The sequence below is a fragment of the Ictidomys tridecemlineatus genome, chromosome 8 (genome assembly GCF_052094955.1).
Source record: "Ictidomys tridecemlineatus isolate mIctTri1 chromosome 8, mIctTri1.hap1, whole genome shotgun sequence".
NCBI classification, from domain to species: domain Eukaryota; kingdom Metazoa; phylum Chordata; class Mammalia; order Rodentia; family Sciuridae; genus Ictidomys; species Ictidomys tridecemlineatus.
In genome coordinates, this window is record NC_135484.1 from 152,208,205 (window position 1) to 152,229,298 (window position 21,094).

General features: G+C 49.1%; 1 long non-coding RNA gene across 3 annotated transcripts in view; it reads left to right on the forward strand.

Moving 5' to 3' along the window:
- Positions 1-21,094, forward strand: part of LOC110598538 (uncharacterized) — a 234,546-nt gene that overhangs the window by 149,403 nt on the left and 64,049 nt on the right. For all 3 annotated transcript variants that reach the window (XR_002484390.3, XR_002484391.3, XR_013425489.1), the window contains exon 4: positions 11,102-11,263. This is a non-coding gene — a long non-coding RNA (uncharacterized LOC110598538). The remainder of the gene's footprint in view (positions 1-11,101; positions 11,264-21,094) is intronic.

A 21,094-nucleotide genomic window follows, 5' to 3' on the forward strand; every position in this document is an offset into this window, starting at 1 on the left:
CTGTAGGAGTTTTCCTTTAGAATCTTGCTACACCAGATAAAATCTAAGTGGTCAGAGAAGTCAGAGAGGAAGATAAAGCTTGTTTCTTCTTTTCACCGATTCTGTCAAGGTAGCCTCAGCGTGAAGGTTTGTACGTGTGTGTGTGTGTGTGTGTATGTGTGTGTGTGCACTGGGGCTGGAACCTGGGGCCTCCTGCATGCTAAACAAGTGCTACCACTGATCTCCAACCCCAGCCTGTTTATGCTTCAGCCGTCACACCCAGTGATGGAGAGTTGACCAGGGAGCGGATACATGCAGACCCTGCTTCTTGGTAACAGGCTGGTGAGTGCGATCACATGCTTAGAAATCAAACAGAAGCAGGCCAGACTGAAGGTGCCGTCTGTCCTTGCCAGGAGAGTGAGTCGCCCCCAGTGGTGGGGCTTCCTTCTCGGGCTGTTTGGGAGACAGGGTTGGTCACCATCTCCACTTGACCTTGGTCACTGGATGCATTTCTGAGTTTTATAGGCAAACTTTGGTCACTGTTTGGCTACCTTCTTGCTTCGATGGGTCTTTTCAGGCCTCTCAAGGATTTTTTGTTCTGCCCCCGGCTTCTTGATTCTGATCAGTCTGCCTGCAGCCTCTGCTCCGAGCCGCCGCCACCGCCACCGCCACCGGAAGCCCAGGCCTGTGCAGGTTATCCCTGCACCTGGCACCTGCAGTGCTCCAAGGCTCAGCTTGTGTTTGTAGTTGGTGGTTTAAACAAGTTACAGGTAAAACCCTACAAAAGCCTCTGTCTAGATTCTTATCTCTCTCCAGCAGAACCAGACGGAGATAAATGAAGCTGAAGGCTGGGCGGTCTTTGTTTAAACAGGAGTCGCTGGTGGCCAGCATGATGAAGACACAGCCTGATTAGGGGCTGGAGATGGGGAAGGAGGTCTCAAGGCTTGGCGTGAAGAGCCTCATGTGTGAACTCAGACCTTGCAAGATGATTCCTGAAAGGCCCCAGGAGCCACCCTGGGGTGTGGAGAGGTTAACTTCCTAAGCTAAATGGAGTGAGATCTCTTGTAGGGCCCCTGAGTTCCCAGGAGTTTGGAAAGGCAGAGTAAGTTTGAAACGCGATCACACCTAGCGCTCCTATTCCACTGCTCTCTGGTGTGTTGTGCAGCCTCCAGGCCAGGCAGGTAGCCATGATTCTGCAACATGGAATAGCTGGAGAGGATCCAGATGACCGTGTGGCTTATTTTTGGATGATACAGAGCCATCCTTTTAAGAGGCAGAATTGGGAAGGACGGATGGGTCAGTAGCCAAGCTACCTGGGAGTTATCTCTAGTTGCCCGGAGCTTGAAAGAGCTAGAAGAAGGAATTATTCAACAGGAGCTCATGTAAAACCTGCTTCTCTGATTCTACCCCAGTGGCGGAGTCTGATTGGCAAATCTTCCAGCGTCACCCTTCACAGGACCAGTTTTATAAGGAGAGTGATCTGGGTTGGAGAAACTATTACTTATATTTTAGCTCACCAATTCCTTCTGCTCCTACCTCTTTTGCCCAGTTTAAACTCTATTAAGTTTTTGTTAAGAAACTGATATCTAAGCAAGAGGAAGATGAGGTCACTTATCTCACCATTTCTTTAAACCTTTAATTATTGTAAACAAAAGATCCAGTTTCTTCAGAGCTTATAGCAATGCCTCGGTTTTGTGGCTGTTGGAGTTTTGATTATCGGATTGAGTCATAGTTTGACTTGAAGATCTAGAATAACATTGTCTACAAAGAAGCGATTACAGTAATTGGCCATGACACCCCACAGGAAAAAAAAATTTTACTTACAGAATTATATAAAGGGTCTTCTATTTCATTACTGCAACAAGCCTGGAATGAGCTTGCCGGTGCTTGATGGTGGCACTTTGAAGACAGGGTTGACGTGATTCTGTCTCAGGGGGCCCTTGGACCTGTCTGGCCCGCTCTCTGTGTACTAGACTCCGAGTCATCCTGTCCCTTGGTGAAAGAAAGATGCTCAGGGGCCTACGGAGCCCTTGGCACACAGTGGAGGCTTGGTAAGCACTTGATGGGCAGTGGGTGACAGGTGGCAGCCCTGGGGGGTGGACTCTGGAGTAGACGGGGAGTGAGGCCGGGTTTGGAGTTACCGGTTCTGGTTACACTGCCCGGGCTCACATGGTCCGTTTCTGCTAGGCTGACTGTAAACAGGCTTTTATGATTCTTTTGCAGACTCAGCTAAGAGGACTTAGAGTTGACTTTGAGTGTTGTCCCATGACGTCCTTCCCTGGGGTCACGATTTTAAAGGCTTTTGCTGCCTGATGAAAGTTGTCCTCCTGGCCTGGTCACCAAATCCTGGCCAAGGATCAATGTGGGAGCCTCCTGCTCCAAAGGTGTCATGTGACTGAAGTAGTATCTGGACGCTGATGACATGCAAGCGATTCCCACACTAAGAGCTTTAAAGATGAGATTTTTTTTTCTTTGAAATTTAAAAGAACGTGAAATGAAAACATGCTGGCTTTCCAACTTAGATTGATTAGCTGGCGTGGAGGGAAGGCTGGCCTTTGAAATCCATAGGCATCCTGTGGCAGGCTGACCCTGCTGACCCTGGCAGATTAGTAATGGTCTACGCAGCCTGCTCTGTCAGCAAGTCTGGCAGGGCGTGCGCAGATGGTGCCAGTTGGAGAAAATCACTGCCGAACCCTGGGCTCAAGCCTCTGCCTCCTTGGAGGAGCTGAGCCGCCCGAGACTGGCTTGTTTACAGATGTGGGCCTGCCCATGCCTCGGAGGAGACCCCGGGAGGTGCCGGTCTGGGTTGAGGATGCATGGGCCGCTTATTACTTAAGTAGTGCTTTCTTGTTGAGCCCAGGCCTTCCTGAGCTGTTAGGCATCTGGGGTTTTTACAGGGTCTATGGCCTTGGGGTTGTTCTGCAAGGGAATCTGAAACCAGAACTGATCTCATTCCAAGGAGTCAGGCATAATGCAATACTTGTTTTCCTAGAGTCGGTCAGCCTAAGGAAAATGCGAGTGGGCCGGAGGGGTGAGGAGGAGTCTCCAGAGTTTGAGTAATCACCTTAACCCAGGGGGAAAAAGAATTTTATTACAGAAGGCAGCACACACAAGCTCTGTCCTTCCAGCTGCGGGTTTCTGGGCTGTCCAGGGATGCCCAGAGAGTTTATAGTCCACACTTCTTGTGTGGTTCACGCCTGGAAATGGTGACTCTACTCCCAAAGAGAGCAAGGAAAAGCAGCTCAGTGACACGGAGCCCTTGACCAAAACCTTCCTTCCCCCAAGGTTGAACTGAGTCGTGCCTGGTAGCTGGCCCCTCCTAACTCGATGCTTTATTCTTAGAAATTTTCACTACGAGTTGCGTGGAAAGACTGAGGCTGGGGCAGTGCATCCTCCTGAAATGCTTCCAACTGCGCTGCACCGCAGCAGGGGGAGGGCAGGCTGGAAGAATTTGGGTGTCGAAGGGACCCCGAGTGTGCCTGGCTGTCATCGTCGAGGGCCACTAGATCCATGGTGGGCTGTCAGCACTGCTGACGTCCTGGGTACTGGCTCCGGCCTCCTTTGCCTCCTAAGTCTCCGACCAGGTCCATTCTGGCTCTGCGTCTCGTTCCTGGGCAACTGACGTGCTGCTCTGTGTGAAGGAAGCGTGTTCATGCTTCTTTCTGGATGACTTGTCCCTGGACACACTGCTGCGGTGAAACGTGAGCACCTTTCTCTGGCCCGGACTTCAGACAGGTTTATAGTGGCATCCACCACTAAAGTGCGTCTCGTCCCCTCCCGCATCGTGCACAGAACAGACCCTGCTGGATGCCCTCTAGTGCTTCTGAAATTGGGAGAGAGGAGAGTTGAGAGAATAAAGATGTGCCCCCAGGGTGGGCCCGCAGGGAATTAAGCACCACTTGCTGCAGTCTGCGGAGAGGTGCTCAGAGGCCCTTCGGTGTGACGGAGGCCTTCTCTGGCTATCATAGCAGAGCTGGGCATGAGGGCCTTCCTGGCTCTATGTGAGGCCGTGGGAGAGAGCTGGGTCAAGAAGGACTCGAGCTGGTGGTCAGTGTCACAAGCAGCTCAACTTCAAGCAGGTGGCTCTTGAAGCGTCCAGGACGTCCACAGATACCTGGCTCTGGGCTTGATCAGAGCAGCCAGGGAGAGTGATTTGGGGGTTGTTGTCACATGTGAGCAGGGTGGTGGTGAAGGAGGGGAGTGGACGGTGTGGTGTGGCGCAGAACTGGGAGCTCACTGTGGTTCCCCCACGGCAGCGGCTGAGTGACGTGAGTCTCCCCGTTGAAGCCGATGAGCAAAGATTCGTTATGGATCGCGTTAGGCCCTCGCTGGCTGTGTGCATTTGACGGGAACCTTCACCATGAGCTCTGGAGATGGAGAAATGAGTTCTTGGATCTAATGCTGCAGTCGTTTTGGGGAGCTCGGGTCCGTTTCACAAAGGCTCTGCCAACAACCCAGCAGACTGGTAGCTGGGGTTCGTGATATGGGGAGCAGGTCACCACTGGTGTATTTAGTAGTGGGAGGAGGAAGAGCTGGGGACCAGAGTGCAGCAGAAGCCAAGAGCCCAACCTGGTCAAGAGGCCACATCAGCCAGGCTTGGCAGACGTGCTGGTGGCTTTGGTAATTACCCTGGTGCCTGCTGGATGTGCGCCTTTTCCACTGAGTTTAAAAAAGACTTTCTCTAACTACCGGTCTCCCAGGAGTTGGGCCGCCTTTGCCGGTGGTGGTTTTCCCTGCGGGTCTTTGCTGTGTCTGAGCCCGGCTGTCTGCTGACTCCACGGTAATACCCTGGCCTTCTGCTTCCCGGACTCCTGCCCTCTCCTGCTCTGGGCTGAGCTCACAGGAGGTTTATGAGGACGTGCCCCTCGGGAGAGGGCCAGCAGAAGCCACGTGACTGCATGGCCAGACTCGCACACGTGGACTTGACAAAGCCCCGTCTCCCTCTCCCCTCTCCTGACCCCTCTCCTTTTTTCTGTTATTATTTTTGGCATAAATGCTGGCAAACTTAGATCTCTACAGAGTTTGTTGAGCCTGTTTGGGGTTGCTAATAACACGATACCACAGGTTGGGTAAGTTGTAAAGCGTTTGTTCTGGCTCACACTTCTAGTCCAAGGTTGAGGGACTGTGTCCGGTGGTGGGCTTCATGCAGGCAGAGTTCCGAGGAGGTGCAGACCATCCGTGGAGAGAGACAGGGAGTCCGAGAGAGAGAGGCAGATAGATGGCTATCACCTGGTGAGGCAGGAGGGCCAGCCTCCTCCTTCTGCAACAACCTTCTCCTTGGGAACTTGCCCACTCTGAGAGATTAGCAGTGACCCCTGCAGGAGGGCAGTCACTCTGAAGTCCCATCACCTTCAGTACTGCCACCGGGGACCGGACACGTACCTTCAGGGATAAGCCATAACCAACAATTGCAAATTTTATGGCAAGGCTTCTAACTGGGGAGGAAGGCCCACTCCACGCTGGCTTCTCCTTTGGATTCGTACTTTCATTATGAATAAGATTCCCTCTGGACCCCATGTTCCCCACCAAGTCTCATTTAAGCAATCCAACTGTGGTAATGACACGGGAAGAAAATAGACCCTAAGATGCAGGGGAAATGAATATCGAAAGCAGTGTGGGTAAGTAGGCAGAAGACGCTTTCATGTTTATCCACAGCCAGGGGTTTGCTTCCTAGGGAGACTGCCACACCACTGGCCTAGGATGCACTGTGGCTCCCTGTCACTCCTTACAGCCTCTGGAAGGGACACAGACTTCACTGAGGCCAGGACACCCTCACTCTTTGCAGCTGGAAATACTTCTGGCGTTTGTTGAAGTCTCTGTTGTTTTAAAACTGCATTCTGTTGTTCAAAAGTTTGCTTTTTCTTTTTGCCACAGTGTTATTTTTTAAAAACACTCTCCCACAGTCTCCTCTCTATAAATATCAGGCAATGATAAATGATGAAGCTGAGCCTTTTTATTTCCCCTTCCATCATCTGCGAGGTACCACTGTGCTACCTTCTGGAACTCGAGGGTACATGGGAAATGGTCTCCATCTTTAAGGAGCTCTGAATCCAGAGAGTGGGGTGCTTTGAGACGTAAATGGCCTTTTAGGAAGGTGTGGTAAAGGCTGGGGAGTGCAACTGCTCCGTTCTTCAGGGGCTGGAATCAGAGCACCGTATGCTCTCTGCCTCTTAAGAATGAAGTGGAATTAATCCTCCCTAGGAAGAGGGGCTGTCCCCGGGCAGGAGGGGATAGAGCTTTGGACATCACCGAGTAGGTAGGCCAGCGATGGCAGGCATCTCGCTTTGGTGGGTTAGAAGAGGGGCACTGGTTGAAGAGGAGGCTGCGGAGCAAAGCCAAGGTCAGGTCTTGATCTAGGGGTCATATGTATGGTGGTGAGGTGTGCATGGTAGCAGAATTCCTCTTCCGACAGCACGGAGGGTGGAGGGAATTGGGGAATGGGGAGACTTGCAGTAGCACTTCCAAACAGGATGAAGGCCTGGACGGAGGCAGGGGCCTGGGCTGCTTGGGAGAGCTGTATCAGAGGACTGTTTGGAGGTGGAGTGGGTGGGGCTTGGTGATGGTGTGGTGTGAGGCGCAGGGCTGTCATCTGTCTAGTGGAGATGGTTGAGTAGCTGTCCCCAGCTGGGACTGGAGATGAAGGAGGAAGGGCAGTTAGGAGGTGGGGTGCCCACTGTGAGTTTCTGTTATTTCCACTTTTTCTTCAACCTTTGAACTGCTCATGGGGCACGTTTACTTCTCCCTTATAAAAGTTGAAGTGCAGGTTCAAGCCTGGTGGCAGTGGTTTTGACAACTCGGGGCCAATAGACGTCACTAGGCGTATGTGCTGCGGATCTCCGTCTAGAGACGGGAGCTGAGGAGGATGGAGTGGCGGTTTCCACCGTCTGGTAAGCTGCTGTGATTCAGGAGCAGGCCCTGGACCTGGCCGGGTAGCCGATGGTAGCCACAGCGTCCACTGCACTGCACGCAGGACTCTGAGGTCCAGGGATCTGCTCCCGCTGAGGCTGGAGTTTCTGCACTTCTGCTGGCAGGTGGGGTGTGCACAATGTGAAGGCCCCGAAATGGGCTGCAGCTCTGGTGGCGGCCACCCGCCCCAGCGTTGAGCAGACCCCAGCAGCTCACTGCCGGCTTCTCTCTGGGTTCTTGTCTCACGAATCCAAAAACTGAGATCCACAGACAAGGATGAGTGGCCCTAAGAGCAGGGTTTATTAACACCCCACATGACGAGAGGGGATCCAGGAGGGCTCGTCACTTGAGTCTGCTGGTCTAGGGGTTTCCAAGGCGCTTGGGTCAACACTGTTGGCCCAAATCTATGCCATCAGGGTTTGGAAAAGGAGCAGTGGTTCTGGTCAGCCCCACAACCCCGTTATTCTGTCCTACCTCGGTGTCTGCTTGTGGGAAGCAGGAGGTTGAGGTCATGAGCTGTGGGTGCTCGGGGTTCTGGGTTGTGGTGCTGTGAGGAGCAGGCATCTGCCCCAGACCCTGGTGGCACTCCACCTTTGGGACAGGTGAGCCCCCACCTCCCAGCTTGACTCTGCCCTGGATCGCTGCTCCTCGGGCCCACTCTGGCTCGGTGAGCTCCATATGGCCAGGTCCCTTGCTCACCACCCGCTGCCCCTCAGCGGCTCCACCAGGGCTTCTGGGCAGGGTTGGCGGGAGTCAGGTCATCACTACCTCTGTGACCTCTGCCATTTCCTCTCTACCTGCTTGCTGTAGCCACCTCGTCCAGCTTGTAGGTGTCGCTTGGATGTGTCCAGGCCAATGAGGTGCTATTCCAGGGCTCCTGACCTTCCTCTGTTCTGTCGGAATGTCACCTTACTCTAGAGGGCTCCCCGGATGATGGATTGTGGCCACCTCCTCAGAGGCTTTCCATCCCCATACCCTGGTGACACCGACACCGTGCACAGTTAGAGGACTCTGCCTCCTCCCTGGCAGGAGGGTGGTCTCTCGTTTGAGTGCGCGAATGGGCGGTGCTCTTCACGTGTTTTGAAGGTCATTCTAGGGAGCGTGTCCTCTAAGGTCGTGCTGCTCCTTAGGAAAAGTGGACATTGAAAGATTTGAAAGGGCAAGTGGAGTGTGAAGTAAGGGAGTTGTAGATGTTTAGGACTGACGATGACGAGTCTCTTATATCGGTGACTTCACCTAGAATATTTCAGATGTCATGAGATTTACAAAAAAGGACCTTGCACATAGGTCCAAATCAACTCTATGTTGTGAGGTGTAGTAGATTTTTTTTATTGCAATACAGTCTTACCATGGGGCATGCTTCCATTAAGATGATCATGTATTCATCTAGAAGCAGGAATTATGCTATTATCAATAATTCAGGAGAGTTTCCAATTAAGCTTTGACAACATCATTGTCTTTTGGTCTGATCTGACTCCTTGTTACATCAATAGTAACATCAAATTATTTTTTTTTTCAGTGAAGATAAAATTAAACCCCAGATAAACAGAATCCAAAAATCATTGGTCTTTAACCAATCTGGCTTCCTTTGAGCATCTCTTAGAAGACAGAGACATATTAAGGATTTTAAATTTTATATGTTTTCCTGGACATGAGATTTGTGTTCCTTTGCCTCTGTGTACCTGGATCACATCTCCTGTAGCTCCCAGTACTTGAGAGATTGATTCCAAACGTAACCGTGTGCCACCTGAAAATTCTTTATCATCAAAGAAAGATGAAGTGTGTTCATTCTGTGGAAACTTGGACTTTTAATGCATTTCCTCAGGGTCTCAGTGGTAGCCACAGAAAGGCTCCTTTCATTGGGGGGGGCTTTCACTGACCTGTGCTCTCCCAGCTAACTCTCACATTCTCCAATCCCCCAACCCGCTCCAGTCGAAAGGCGCGAACCACTGATAGTTTCTAATTGACCTTTAATGAATCTGAAATCTGGTTCAAAGCACCCCATTCAGGTTAGGGGGTCTAATAATAGTTTAGTGCATGCGCTTTTGTCAGAAGAATTACAAAGTACGGTGTTTGTAGACATGAGGAGGAGTCTTTTTAGTTTGCTAGAGCAAGAGTTGACACGTCTGCGTTTCAGTGACCGTGGTGTGACTCTGCAGGTTTCCATCAGCCTCAGAGGTACTTTTGTTACTTGGCATGCTTCTGTGTGTCTGAGTGTGCGTGTGTGTGTGTGTGTGTGTGTGTGTGTGTGTGTGTGTAGAACGACACAGACAGTGTTGCTCTTGTTGATTTCACGATTCTTTTGGGCTAGGGAACGGGTTTCCCTCTCGTGCACTTCCCATAGGCCGGGGTCACTCTGGATCCTTCCCATTCACCCCTAAGCGTTTTAGAAGACGTTTTCCCACCTCAGACACTAATTATTAAAGTCGCCTGATTTGCCAGACAAACACAACTCAGTCGTGGTATTTGAGCAACAGATCAATGAGCAAATATTGATGCGACACACATGCCGCAGAAACCCGGCACCATCTGGGCTCGGCGGGCGCGTGATGCACACGGGGAGCCGCCTTCCCATGGCGCAAGCGATGGAGGAGGAAAAGCAGAAACTCCTGAGCAGCTTCCACAGGGCAGTGGGGCCTCGTGCGTTCATTCACGACTCATCCTGCTACCGGTCACAAAGCGTGCCCAGGACCAGGGTGGCCGAAGTGTGTGACATTCTGGCCCTCCCAGAGCTTGGGGAGCAGGGCTTCTGTCTTGGACAGGATGTTAGTGAGCTGGGGGAGCCGCTCCAGAGTCGAGGGGCCATGAGTGCGTGATGCAGAGCACCGGCAGGCCACTGTCGGAAGGTCTGCCCCTGCCTTCTGTAGGACGGGTAGTCTTCGTTGGCAGTGACTGGTTGATTGGCCTGTGGAACCCCAAAACGTAGGGGTGCAAGGGGGGGGGTGGGGCGTGGTTGGGGAGAGGACTTGTGTTGCACCTGGGTGTTCGGTGTGTTTCCAGCTCTGTGTCCCGTGTCTCCTCTTGAGGTGGTGTGCCGTCCTTAGAACCTGCTGTTGACCTTGCAGTCCGTGACTCTCCTGCTAGTTTGACCTTATAATTTACCCACTGCATAAAATGACCTGACCGCTCTGAGCCTCCACTTAGCATCTATAGACACAAGATACTAGGAATCCCAGCCCCCTGCATCAGCTGCCATGTGAGGGTTCACATGCGGGAACACGAGTGAAATGAAAGGATTTTGAGGCTGCAATCGTTCCGAGGATGGGCGCTGTTGTTAGAATTAGTGGTGGTGGAGGAAGCCTGGTCCTCAGCATCTCTCCCAGCATGCTTTTCTGGTTTGTTTTTGGTGGTGGTGGGAATTGAACCCAGGGCCTTATGCATGCAAAGCCAGCACTCTACCACCTGAGCTCTATCCCAGCCCTCACTTTCCCAGTTTTGAGGATGACCGTGGCTGCCTCAGAGTAGACGTTCCAGCGTGTGGTCTGAATGATGGTCCGATGGCAACACGGGGGTCCCATCTCCCGTCTTTTGATATTGGTTGTTGATAAAGGACATGAACAGGTCCACTCATAACTCTAGGACTCTGATCGGGCTTGGACTTCGGGTTCCTAATTGTAGAGATTTGTAACTGCAGGTCAGGGGCAAGGTTTACTTCTTTCTCTGAATAAGATCTCCAAGTGTCAAGGAGAGAAGGAACTGGTTCTCTAGTAGCCTTCTGTCCACCCGTAGGAACATGGTGGAGCGTCAGCTTGCCCAAACTGACCCTGGTGTGTGTTTCCTTCACTGCCACCACCCCGGCTCCCAGAGCAGGGCCTGGTTCATTCCAGGTGCAGCACGGATTTTCCTTAAATTAGGGGCCATATCGAGGACCTGTTGTGCTGGGGGCACTGGGAAATGTTGGGAAGGTCAAGTCAGGGTCTGCGACCTTCAGGACCGCACAGGCCAGCAGGGAAGAAGGAAAGTAACAGAAAACGGGGGTCGTGGGACAGGTGCTGACTGCAGGAGCTATGGGCATGCTGAGGGGGTAGCAGGGTGGCAGCTCGGTGACCCCACAAAGGCAGTGGCAGAGTTAGGTCCAAATGTGCTCTTGAGGTCTCCAGAACAGGGCGGTGGGAGTGCGAGCCCCCTCTGCAGACAGCAAGAGGGTCCACTGCAGGGAATTTGGAGACAATAATATTGACCAAATCAGTCAGTTTTCTTTTGTTGTCACACACAGGGAACCCCGCTGAAGAGAGGGTGTGCGAGTCTTCCCCAGGGGCTCTGAAGTCCGCCCGCCTCACCCTCTGGGCGCCCGTACCTTCTCTGGGTGGCATTTGTTCCAGTGACATACTCGGACTTCAGAGACCACAGCCTTCTGAAAGCAGAGCCTTTAGACCGGGTAAGATAATCAACAAGAGCAGCGAAACATTGAGAAAGCCTGAACTCTGGGTACGGGCGTCATGGAAGACAACCGCGGGATGAAAAGAAAACGTGTCTCTGTCACTCTCAGAAGTGTAGACAGGCTCTTCTTTCCTCCTTCTTTCAAAGAGAGATGATCTTTTAAGGCATCTTCTCCATCCTAAAAAGGGAGGCTTCCTTGGGTCAGCGTCTTGGGCCATCACACTTGTGTTATCAAAGAGTGACCTTTCGTTTGTTGAAAAACAATTTTTCTCAAAAATTGATATTGCATTCCATGTTCCTTGTAAGGCCCCATTTCAATCTACCAGTGTGTTACGGTGAGAGTTGGTTCTTTTATCCATCTAGACTTAAAAGAAATTATCCCCTCTCTCGTAGCAGCCAGCTTCCCAAATTCACAACACAACTCTGTAATCACGTTTCTTTCTTTCTTTGGTGAAATTTTATCTTTTTTACATTGTGCAATATTTTAGATGTTGTCCATATTACAAGTTTGTAAGAAATTGCTACTTTAGTATTTTTGAGGTATTTTAAATAAGGTGGGAAATTAGTCTCAATACCTAAATCAAACACACAAAAAAAACCCATTTAAAGAAGATCTGAGTGAATCCACATGGAGACCAGTGGGATAGTATACAAGACAGTCAGAGCCACATACCTACAGTCATCGGACCCTTGACAAAGGTGCCCAAAACACACATTGGAGGAAAGACAACCTTTTAAACAAACGGCGCTGGGAGGACTGGAAATCCATATGTAGGAGAATGAAACGAGACCCCTGTCTCTCACCCTGCACAAGAGTCAGATCAAAACGGATGGAAGACTTAGGAATTAGGCCAGAAACCTTGTAACTGCTGGAAAAGAACCTAGGGTCAGCACTTCATCATATAAGTGCAGGCGTTGACTTCCTCGGCAAGACCCCTAAAGCTCAAGAAATAAAACCAGGAATCAATAAAGTGGGATGCCATCACATTAAAAAGCTTTGAGCAACAAAGAGAGGAAAGAGAGAGAGCCTATGGAACGGGAAGACAAATCCTTGCCAGCTACTTCTCCGATGGGGGATTAATATCCAGGACATTAAAAAAAACCTCAATGCTAAAAACAAACAAAAAACCCAATCAATAAATGACAGATATGAAAAATGTTCAATATCTCTAGGAATCAGAGATATTGAGATTTCATCTCACTTCAGTCAGATTGGCAATTATCAAGAATACAAAATAAATAAATAGATGTTGGTGAGGAGGTGGAGAAAAAGGTGTACTCCTTCATTGTTGGCCGGGCGGAAAATTAATCCAACCACTTTGGAAAGCAGTGTGAAGATTCTTCCAAAAACTAGAAACGGACCCACCATATGACTAGCTATCTTTCCTCTTTGGTATTTATGCAAAAGGACTAAAACCAGCATAGTGTAGGGACACAGTCACTAGGATGTCTACAGCACCTCAGACATGGAGCCAGTCAGATGCCTGTCAACTGAGGAATGGAGCAAGAACATGTGGCACATTCACACAGCGGAGTTTTACTCAGCCACAAAGAAGGAGGAAATAATGGCATTTGCCGATAAATGGATGGAAATGGAGAAAATCATGCTAAATGAAATAAGCCAGACTCAGAAAATCAAGTCAAATGTTTTCCATCCTATGTGGAAGCTAGAGCAAAATGGAGGAAAGAGGGAGGAGGGGACCAGATAGGATGAAGATAAGGTAAGAGAGTAGGAGGAGAAGGAGAGGAAGGGAGGGAGGGAAAGGGGAGGAAACATGGAGTGAATCCAACAGAGTCCTGTCATATACACACATGAATGTACCCAGGGGGATTCCACCTTTATGTACATGTAGAAGGTGCCATTGAAAAATAAATGAATAAAGGAGTGAAAGGAAGATCAGTGGAGTAGAGGAGGGAATAATGGGGTGGAGGAGTAGGAATAGAAATCAAATTCCTTGCATGTCAGTCTTGTCAATGGGAATCCAAACATTATGTATGATTATAATGCTCTAATAAAAAAATGAAGGCCAGCTCTGAGCTCCCTAGGGTAAAGGTCCGTTCCTTGGAGCAGTGACTTACCCAGTGGTACCCGTGCTGTGTGCATTGCCGCACCCACTGGAGCAGCTGAGTTGCCCTGCTGGGTCTACAACATTGATTTTTGCAGAGCGAATCCTAGCAGCCTATTAGGATTCCATTATGCTGGGCAGAGAACTAATAGGAGAACATTCCTATTTCCTGAGGTCAGAGATCAGAAGTAGACTTCCGCATGTCCTGTTCAAAAAAGGATGAAGTACAAAGGAAGATGTAGGGCCCGCCTCGGGTGTGTCACCTACAGAGGGTGCTGGTGAAGCAGCCTGTTATTTTAAGGAAATAACAGGATAAAAGTGGACTGTTGTGTAACTTGCTGTGCAGGGACATGGTGGGGTGAATTTAATCTACAGCTAAGTGAACATACTCTTCACCAAAATCTAGCTGACTGGAATGATCACACTTTTCGAGTTTCCTCTAATTTCTTGTGTTAGGGTTTCAAGTATTTAGTTCAATTAGTAGGTGGACATGTAGGAAAATTGGAATATTCTAATTTCATTTAATGATTTTGTACTGGGGTGAGATATGGCAGGGATCTGAGAAGTAACGCTGTGAAGCTTTTCAACTGCTTTAGATCTTCCCTGGAGCCCGTGATAAACCCCATCTGGCCTTGGAGTGAGGGTGACAGCTAAGTAGTTGGGGACATTTTCTCATTGAATCTGGAAGAGTGCTGGGAAAAGTGGTTTTGAACCCAAGGGTTTGGTTATATGAAGATCAAATTTAATAATTCTTTGTGAAATTGACTACATGTCATTTATTACCCTCGGCTTTGAGAGGTGTATGGTAAGTCAAATAGACTCCCCACCTTCATGGACAACTCTAGAGAACCTGTCTCCGGAGATCTAGAACAGATAACAGAAACAACCCTGAGAATGTGTGAAATGAATTCAAAGTACTGTAACTAGTCACTACTTATTGAGTCATTGATTAGCCCTTGTTTTGGCGGAAATTGAGGAAGACTCTGTTTCTTAAGAACATGATAAGGAAGGAGTGGTCAGACAGCAGGATTACCAGGAGAAGGCGGAGGGAAGAGACTGTGTCCAGAAGGCCAGGGCGGGTCAGTCTGCATCACCTACCACAGAAGCCCAGTGTGGATAAGCCCACCAAGCCTAGGAATGGAACCCGGAGGTGACTGTGACCTTTGGGAGAGCCTTAGGAGGGTTGGGTGGGGGAAGCCTGCTTGCAGGAATGGTATGGTCATCTAGGGGGAAGAGCAGGCTCCGTAAGACAAGCTGAGATGGGGCACCCTTCATTCATCCGTGAGGGTGCCATCTTGCCAAGACATTGAGTCACTCTGGACCTCCCTCCGCCTGCTCATCTGTAAAGTAAGCAGCGATGCTAGTACCTGTTATTTCAGGGGGGTCCCATGGGTGCCATATGAGGCAAGTGATTCTTGCCAATTAGCCCCTGAGGATTCAGGGGTAGTTTAGAAGAGAAAGCAACTGATTCCAGTTTGTGGGCTAAATATATGTCTTTTTAATTTATTTTTTTAAAATTATGATTTACAAACATATAACTTAAAATTTACCATTTTCATTCTTTTCAAGTGTGTAGCTGACTAGTGTTGAGAATATTCCCATCCTTGTGCACCCAATCTCCAGAGCCTTACATCTTGCAAAACTCGTGAAACAACTCCTTGTTCCCCTCCCCACAGCCCCTAGAACTGCCATTTCTTCTATTCCTGTGAGTTTGGAATCACAAAACCTTGTTCCATTGGTGACTGGCTGATTTCGCTTAGCGCCATACCTTCAGGATTCCTCCGTGCTGTGGCAGATGTCAGAATCCACCCCACCGTCCTTAAGGCTGATAATAACCTATTGTGCATGTCACGCTGCATCCGTTCATCTGGTGATGGGCACTTGGGTTGCTTCCATGCGTGGGCTCTTATCACCATTATTTTGTGAGTGTTGCTCTATGAACAAGGGTGTGCAGACATCTATCTATCTATCTATCTATCTCTATCTATATATATATTTATTTAAGCAAGTGATGAGTTCACTCTTGGGCTGTGGGTCAGGGCCGGTGCGAGAAGGGATCTTACAGAGGAGGTGGCCTGGCCTTCAGAAGAGACCCAGAATGGAAAGGCTTTTTCCCTCTGGAACGTGGAAACAGGATTCAGGAGAGCGCTGTGCTTGCTGCGATGCTTTGGGTGGGTTCCCTTGACCCTAGGAGGGTTGTTGGAGCGTGTCCTGTCCTGTCCGGCTGTGGCTTTTCCTTACTGTGCAGCTGATGTTTTCTTGTGTCCTATGGAGCAACGCTGATGAGGCTGCGGGAGGGTAAGAGGTGAGAGCAGGTGAGGGAAGTCCTGCTGTGAGCCGCCTGCAGAGCTGTGCATCCCCTGGCTGTTGGGGTCCACCCCCACGGTGCCTGCTCACCTTCTGGTGGTGTCTGGCCTTGTCTTATTTAATTCTCACTCCTTTTCACAATAAGGAGTGGTACCAGAAGGAGAGCGGAAATTGTCTTCACTCACCTTTAAAACCCGCGTCTGTGTCCAGTGCCTGAGGGGAGGAGGCGGAACTCCCTGCCAGCTCTCAGGCCAGCCGAGTCCCAGGACTTTCTCAGACCACAGGGAGCGTGTGCATCCAAGACCAGTGAGGTCAAAATGTCTTCTTCAGCTTCCTCCAGGAGGAAAGAGCAGCTGGTCTTCAGGTTCCTTTAAGTGGCTTGATGTGGCACAGGTGGTTGGGATCGTCATTTCTAGGTAAAAAGGAAGAAGGAAAGGTGGGAATTGGCCACTTGGACCACCCACCAACTTGGTGCTGATTTTATGGTCAGTTAGCTTTCCAGAGCAGGCCTCCTGCCATTCCCTGACTCATCTCTGCTCCTTGGAACTTTTGTTGACCCTGCCCGGAGACGTTGGCCACTGGATCCCTACATGAAACAACTTCATGTGAAGGGTTTAATGGCTAGGAATTTGTTTTGGGTGTGCGGGTACCAGGGATTGAACTCAAGAGCACTCAACCGCTGAGCCACATCCCAGCCCTATGTTGTATTTTATTTAGACACAGGGTCTCACAGATTTGCCTAGTGCCTTGCCGTTGCTGAGGCGGGCTTTGAACTTGGGATCCTCCTGCCTTGACCTCCTGAGCCAACAGGATCACAGGCCTGTGCCACTGTGCCCAGAAATAGCTAGGAATTTTACCCAGGGGATTTGACCACCTACGTCATGCAGCAGTGGTGGGGATTTGGGTTGTGATTAGCAGCCCACACAGTCTTGGTGCTCCTGAAATCTTGTGGGTATCTGCTTAGTGGGACAAACTCACGGCTTTGGACACACTTCCATACTTTCCATGTAGCAAGACTATCTGTAAAAATACAGAGTTTTCTGTTACTTAACTTTAGAGACTTTCATTAAGCGTGAGAGCTGGAAAGAACCAATATTAGTCACACGTGTTCTTTTGAGAGTTGGTGTAGGTGGTGTCCCTTGTAGTCTGTGGACTCGGAGAAGGGGACAGAAGTTCCTGGGGTGGCCCGGTGACATGGCATGGGCTATTTATTGTCTGAGAATGTCACCGATTTGGTAGAGATGTGTTTTTGTGCTCAGGTTGTTTATGTAGCTGGCATTCATCTGGGGCCTGAGTTCCGTTTGTTAATTGTGAAGGTTGTTGAGCATTTGTTTAGTACCAACAAAGATATTTATAGAAATCCAGCATTCCAGCCTTAGCAGGGACAAGATATTTGGTATAAAAGATGTTTCCAGACATTAATCCAAGATACATAAAAGAAGGGCAAAGTGTCTCTGGGAGGGAAAATTTCAAATTAATGGATCAGTTTTTTAAGTTTATTATTCTGTTTTGGCAGAATACTAGTGTATTTCTGAATATAAATGAAGTAAAGTTGTAATTAAGACATTTGCAACATGCGGTGGAAGATATAAAATTTCAGTTTGCCAATTGATAATAAAACGAGAGAACAACTTGAGAAGACTTTGATGACAGTCATTTAGACCTTCCTGTTCTTGCTGCAGGAAGAGGAGCAGGCCGAGGCATTTTTGAATAAGTACACAAAGTTTTATTTAATCTATTATTATGCCGGAAGAGGGTACTAGAACTTTTCCTAGTCGTGTTTCTGCCCTTCAGTAACTTAGGGGCTTGGTTTGGATTTCATTACCATCTAAAGGGATTTCGATTTTCATCACAAAACTGTGCAAGACAAGAGCTTAATTGGGCTCGAACTTCAGAATTGGCTGGAGTTACCTGAAGCGCCTGCTGATGGGTGGCCGTTGTGAACATTGATTGAAACATGCCAGTAGCGGGGCCAACTTTCATAAGAAGAGGGGTGCGGAAAAGGGTTATTTGAATGACTAGAAAATGGTATTTCCTTTTTGACTTTTGCTTCATCGAGGACTTCAACGCCTCCTCCCAGCTGGTCAGGTTCTTTGAATGTGGCATTTAAGTCTTGAATTGTTGTCGGTCAGCAAATGGACAACAGCAAATGTTCAGCCATCTTTCTGGTGTCCAGCCCAGCAAACTGGCAAATTCCACGAACACGCCAAATGCATAAATAAGTTCGCATGTATGCAGAAAGGGGACAGCAGCTGCCGGCTGTGTCCTGAAGAATAGAAATGCCCCTCATCTTCTGATCTGTTCTTGCCCCCGATTGGGAGATGCTAGCTGTGAGATTTCTAAACTCAGGGCTCTGGAATCACACGGTGTCTCTTTGAACTTCTTTAGCCGCTTGTGATACAAAAGGACAAAGATACAGAGACATGTTTATGCTTCCCCGCCTGGCTCTCGAGTCATTCACGTTTTTGGTGGGTGGTGGGCGAAACCTGTGTATATTCGACGGACACACAACACTCACCAGTAACCCACGATGATTTTCGGCTGAAAACTCACACTGATACCTTGAAGGCAAGGCTAGCACTGGGCCGTTTTTCAGTCTGAGCTTCACGAAACCTAAAAAATACCCTTAGGGCCATGTAAAAAGGTTCCTCTCTGCTTCTACACACCACCAACCCTTCTCATTCCTCCCCCCAAATTTATCACCTGGGAGCTAGAAATACGGCTTTATGCTCTGGAAGATGGTGATTTTCTGGTGGAGTGTCTGTGGTTTATTGTTTGGTGCCGAAGTGGACACAGGAAACACATTCTGGGTCAGTGGTGGACCCAGCCTCTGTATAGCCTAGGAACAGCCAAGTGGCAGGTAGGAGGGCCTCGTGACCTAGTCGTCCTTTAACTGCTCTGGAGCAAAAAGAGTTGGTGAACCACTCTGTCTATAAATCTCCTGTGCTTCCATTGTGTCCGGAGAACATTTCCAGGGACATTTTATGTAGACAGAAAAATGAAACCCGAATCTCCAGCCACCATTTATAGAACCCACAAGCTCTATCTAGGCTGTCATTTTGGCTGCAGGCTGGGGGCCCCCTTTCTGGTGCCTTCTGTGTGGTGGGCGCAGGGTGTCTGAGGGCTGCGTTTTAAGAGCAGGACAGAGTCAAGGAGGTGACTTACTGACATTTTGCTGACTGCACTCTGGCCCTCCTTGTGTCTTTATGGATCTTGCTATTTTAAGGACGCTCAGTTACTCTTGGTCCCGCTTGGGGCAGGCCTCACAGTTTCAGGACAGTTCCGTGCACACATAATGGCTCAGTCAACATGTCTGCCACGGCGCTGGCTGCTCTCTGTCAGCTGTAGTCCTATTTTTTGACTGTGTGTGTGAATCAGAGTGCACTTAACGAGTGAGCTGACTAACTGCCGTTAAATGAGGCGTCCTTATTTTGGTTTATGTCCTGCCCCAATTTTAAACTTTTAAGTTGAGATCTAGCACTTAACTACCACTTTTAACTCTCTGCCTTTTAATTTTGAATACCAAATATGGTAGAGTTATTCAGGTGGCCAAGTACACTTTTTCTGACCTTGACTGTGGTTGACTGCTATTACATTAAAGGAAAAGGAAAAAAAAAAAAAAAAAAGCATGTATTTGCTGTTTTAGGGAGCATAAGCCCTTGAGATTTCCCAAGGATCATTTTTAAAGTCTGACAAGCAGCTGCCTGACATCTCCATTTTTAGCTAAAAGGCGTCTTCCCTCTGTCGGCTTGTGAGTGCATCGGGGGTGCCGTGCAGGGGTAGGCGGCCACGGGTTAATCTGTGGCCACTCCGTGCCTGACAGACACGAGCATCTGTGGTTCCTGTTGCATTGTTCTTTGGGTCTGGAAATGACATTCTCCTCACCCCAACGAGAGTCGGGGGAGTGTTTACCCAGATGGCCTCCTTCCATTGGATGGGTTTTAAAGCTGGAGGTGGAATAAAAATGTGATGGAAAACGTAGGTAGAGCGTCCACAAAGTCATTCCTGCCCCGGGTAGGGTCAAAGTGACCCCAGGCACTCGGGTTTCATGGCCATCGAGGTCATCTCCGTGCGTTTTAGTGTGGATGCTTTTCATGAGCCGGCCTGGGCTTCGTCGGGGGGCAAGGTGTCTGTGTGAGCATCCCACCCAGGCTACAGTGCGGTCAGTAGTGTTCGCACAGCACATCCCCCGGGGCCGCCGAGAGGCTTCTGTTTTAGCATAAGGATGACGCAGTCTGGGTGAGAGAGTCTCGTGCTGAAAGTGGAGCAGACCGCAGCTCTTTCCCATGCAGTCAGAGAGCTTTTGGCCTTACCACGGAGGACGGGTAATCTTATTAGAAAGCCCTTTAAAATCAATAAGATAAATAAATAAATAATGCGAACCTAAAAGGGTGGTCGCATTGAGTTCATTCTTTTACAGAAAAAAAAAATCTATTTTCAATTACCTTACTCTGTTTAAATGTGCCACGCTGGTTCTTATTTAGAGCAGACTTTTATCCTATGTGTATATATATATGCACAGCTGTCAAAAATACATGTTGTTCTTTGTCTTGCAAATCCCCGCCCTTGGCCAGCTCAGAGGCTGATCTTTGGGGCAACCATCTCGCTGAAGGCAGAGTAGAACCTTCTGTCCATCTGGCCCAATCCTCACTCAGACAGCATCATTTCTTCCCCCAGTGTGTGAGTTTTTGTCCCAAAAGTTTGAATGATGTAAAACACACACGTCACGGAGTCAAATGTAAAAAGTAAGTGTCGCGGTGTAAAGGTTGAGTAGAGCCTGCAGGAGGGGTTTCCTATCATCTGGTCTTGTTCTGTTGGCATGTGCCTGGCAGGAGCAGGGCCGGGCGCTGGCTTACCTCTGCAGCTAGAGATCTGTGCTTACGGTCACTGAGCAGGTGCTTCTGCGACAGGTTCTCCCAAGACCAGTGGAAGCGGTGGCCTCCTGTACTGCATGGGACAGTCCATACCGACTTGTACCATTCACACCAACCTGGAAGCAATTAGCATTCTTTTGTAATTGGAGTAAAAGAAGGCTCTTTGATGATTGAAAACCCCCTTTCCTCTTTCTGCTCCAGATGTAGTGAATGGGCGCATCCATCGTCTTAGAAGACAGGGTAACCTCAAATATTTTTTCTCCAGTTTTGATGGCATGTTTTAATTCCTTCCTGCTTCTCTGTAAAGTTAGATGAGCTCTTGATTATAGTTAGGTGGCATCTTAAAACATCTGATTGGTCATGTGTCGACCCTGAAGAGTTTGAGAGGGTGGTCAGCTAGCTCAACCGTAGGACCGATGGTCCTAACTAAAGTCATGCCCGGGTGGGTGAATACAGTGCCAATGTTTAGCTTTAGAAGAGCTTAGAAAAGGGTACTGAGTCCTGGAATCTGTTTGGAAAGCTCTGCTCTATAAAATCTGCCTTTAACATGGCTGATGACCCTTAATCAGAAGGACACACTTG